This window comes from Mandrillus leucophaeus, unplaced genomic scaffold, assembly GCF_000951045.1.
Source record: "Mandrillus leucophaeus isolate KB7577 unplaced genomic scaffold, Mleu.le_1.0 Scaffold243, whole genome shotgun sequence".
Classification (NCBI taxonomy): domain Eukaryota; kingdom Metazoa; phylum Chordata; class Mammalia; order Primates; family Cercopithecidae; genus Mandrillus; species Mandrillus leucophaeus.
The window spans coordinates 2,596,683-2,600,244 of record NW_012102510.1 but is presented as its reverse complement, the minus strand read 5'-3'; the positions used below and the strand labels follow the sequence as shown (position 1 = coordinate 2,600,244).

Genomic DNA, 3,562 nt, shown 5'->3' with positions numbered 1-3,562 from the left:
CCGCGCATGCGCACGCAGGCGCTCGGAAGGGTGAAGTGGAAAGGAGGGGACTCACCTCGGACTGCCTGTACCAAAGGACCTGTCCGCAGCGGGAGGGGACGCGGCCATCGCGAGCCCACAGGGGGATGCGGCGCCAGGCCGGGGACGGCACCAGGGAGAAGTGTGGAGGCTGTTTAGTACTCAGTTCCGATCTTGGCAGAAGTTTGCTAGCGCCTAGGTGAGCAGCGGCCAGTAACCTGGCGCGTCCATCACCACTCGCTCCCCCTACTCAGTCTTACTTGGTACATCCCCATGGTGGCAAACGGGACTTTTGCAAGGAGGAAAAAGAGAAATGAAGCACTCCGTTCTAGTCCCTTGAGGTGCCTGGGGAGGAAGGCATTTTAAAGGTTCGCGAGAAGATGACTTTTCGAGGAGGGGCAGCCTGAAGAGTTATTGGCCTTTACCACCTTACCTAGGACAGCCTATCCCCGCCCATCTGCCCCCCCAACCGCTACCTTATTCCCCTAGTGAACGTGTACAGCCCCGCCCTTTGAGGTTGTCGCCCAGCCAATCGGATTTGCTCTCTGTGGCGAGGCTGAGCAAGAATAAAGGGCGTGGCTGACTGAAGAGGCGTGATTTCGCTTTCTCCCCAACTCCACACGCCTCCGCCCGGGTTTCATAGGTTTTCTCCGTCAGCGGGGGTGGGGCCTTCTTTTTGTTCTGAGCTTCTCCTTCGCTATAGGCCGAATATTCCGCAAGGTGATTGGTCACAACTGCGCTCAATCGGGTCTCGTCCCGCCTTTAGCCCGCCCTCCATCTCATACAGCGGGCCTCCCGGGGTGAAAGCGAAGCTGAGAAAGGAGGAAAGAGGCGGATCCTTAGAGGTGCAGGAGCCGCTACTGCGCATGCTTGGAACTTCGAGCCGGGCGGAGCCTCTCTTCTGCCTCACACGAGTATTTGCATAGGCGCCGTGCGTAGGATTTTCCTGCCACCTCTCTTGCCCGCCACAGCCCCGCCCGTGCCTTCCCTCACTCTGCGGGTTTTTTGTTTTGTTTTGATGTCAGTCAACACAAGTAGAACACTCCGCGATTTTATTTCCATTTTATTTATTGGGCGCCTGTTGTGTGACAAGCACTACCAGGTCGACCTAATCCCTCACTTCCTTCTGCCTGGAAAACCACACTATCCCCAAGTCCCGCTCAAAGGGCTGCAACCTCCAGCAGGCCTTCTGGCACATCCTTACACTACCCTGTTCCAAAGCAGCCTCCCGCCTCTTCCGGGCTTCCCTTTATGGCAGCCTTGGTCACACCAGTTAGGATTTTCAGTAAGGTTTATATTAGTGAAGATTTCCCGGGCCATGATGGGAGTGGAAACATCTGACAAAGACAAAAAAAGTCCTCGCCTTGGCCTAGAATAGGTCCATCACTTCTCTGACCTCATCTCTTCCTCTTCTTCCCCTGACTCACTGCCACCATACTAGCGCTCTTTCTAGCTGTTTCTGAGTGAAACGGGCACAATCCAGCCTCAGGGGTTTTGCATTTGCTGTGGTTCCCTTTGCCTGGAATGCTCCTGCCCCACATCCACGTGCCTCATTCTCTCACTTCTTCCAGGTGCTTGCTTCAAAGTCATCTCCATGAAGCCTTTCCTATTTAAAAATTCCTACCTGCACTGCCATCATTCCAGATCCCCAGATCGGGCTCTGTTCCTCGCCTTTTGAAGAACATTGATCAACTTCTAAGGTACAATTTGCTTACTGTGCTTATAGTCTGTTCTGGGTCTCAAGCTAGCAGAACATAAACCGCAAGAAGACAGGGATCTTTGTTTTATCCACTGCTGTCTCACGTGCCTAGAAAGTGACTGGCACACAGCACGCAACAAATGTTTGTTGAATGCCTGCCAGAGCAGGCCAAGAAAATAAAATGATCAGAAGGAGGTGGGCAAATAGTTCCAGGCAATGACAAGAGAAACCTTTGTCCCACCCTATCCTTTGTGGCTGCTGGGTGCAGGGGGCTCGGTGCAATGACGCAACCCCCGCCTGCTGAGCCCTGATCTCTGGCTGGTGTTGTAATGGTAGACAAACTGCAGAGTAAAATGGAATGAGGTGGAGGGAGAACAACTAAGATGCAACCAGGATTCATGCATGACTCAAAAGCTTGTTTTGATGGAGAAGGGTGTCAGGTACGAATAAGGTGTCAAGGAGATCCAGGAGTTGTGGTAGGGAAGAAATGGAGCTGTAATGGGGGAGGTGCAGCGAACAAGGTGTCTACAGAGTATCTGCAAAGGAGCTGGCATACTGGAGAAAGAAGACAACAGTTGTGTTCAAGCCTCAGCTGCTGTAGTGGCATGACCAGTGGACTGCGGTGTGGTGTCTAGGATACTCTAGAGCAATAATGGGAAAGTTCCTGTGGTGGGAAAAACTTTCCACTTGACAGCATCACCACTAGATACCAAAGGGAAAATGCCTCTGTCCTCAATGTCCTATTGGGGAAGAAGAAGAAACTGTGGAAGGATGAGGTCACCCACGCAGAGCAGGCCAAGAAAATAAAATGATCAGAAGGAGGTGGGCAAGGGCATATACTGTGCCCAGGACCAGGAACTACTGGCCCAGGAGACAGCAGATGTGGGCACAGGCTGTGATGGCAATCAGGCCAGTTCAGAACAGGTTGAGCTATTCCTTACACTCAAGTTTGAGTAGAAGAGTGAGGGATCTTGTTTCTAGTAAGGTAGATAAAATTATTGTCTGGTTAGTTGAGGGACAAAAGTATGAATGGATTCCTCAGGCACCAGGAGCCAGTACAATAGAGGAAGGCAAAGATGTGGCAGTGGTCAGACTGGTGCTTTCAATCGTCTGGAGTGCTCAGCGAAGACCAAGGACAGAGCACGGTAGCTCTGCAGTTCTGGTGGGGCTGGTGTTGGGCCTCCTGCTACCTGCTCTAAGCGATGAACACCCCTCAGTCCCCATTGCCAGCTGTCTTTTCCAAGGTAGGAGGCTGAAGATCAAGGGGCATACAGGCAGACCTGGGGCTGAGGGGGGCAGCGTAAGACAAGCAAGGGGCTTTTCCTCTACCAAGGTTCTCAAATATTTCCATAAAAATTGCAAAGTATGCCTGCAGGCATTGGCATTCAGCAGAGCTGTTTAAGACACCCCTGCAGCAAGGAAATTGAACTAAGAGCACCACAGGCATTCCTGGTGCTGGGAACCATGACTACAAAAGGCTGCCCAGGCTCTGAGTGCTTTGAGCCAGGTGGGAGGGGATCTGCCCTAAGGACATAAGGCATGCTGGTCATGCCCTAGCAGCCTGGTCACAACTTTCCTCTTCACAGAGCAGGGAGTTAGGACATGGAGAAGGTGAAAATTGAACCCAGCTCAAATTAATAGTCACATGGACCCAAGTACCTGCTCACTGGCTTCACTGGTGCCTCCTTTTCTTCCTAGGCAGAGAGGGCAGGAAGAGCTGGCAATTACATTTTCTTTGCCCAGAAAACTGGTAGGTGTGGTGGGGCTGAGCCCTCTGAGTTACCATCTGAACCAGATAGTTCCAGGAAGTCCCTTCCTTGCCTGGAACCAGCAGGGCAGGCGACG

General features: G+C 52.4%; 1 protein-coding gene across 1 annotated transcript in view; it reads right to left on the bottom strand.

Annotated features, from left to right (window-relative positions):
* CDK16 (cyclin-dependent kinase 16) overlaps positions 1-832 on the bottom strand; it is a 12,172-nt gene extending 11,340 nt beyond the window's left edge. Inside the window, exon 1 of the mRNA XM_011982842.1 lies at positions 56-832. The gene's annotated coding sequence lies outside the window, so the exon portion shown is untranslated. The remainder of the gene's footprint in view (positions 1-55) is intronic.
* Between the last annotated feature and the right edge of the window lie 2,730 nt (positions 833-3,562).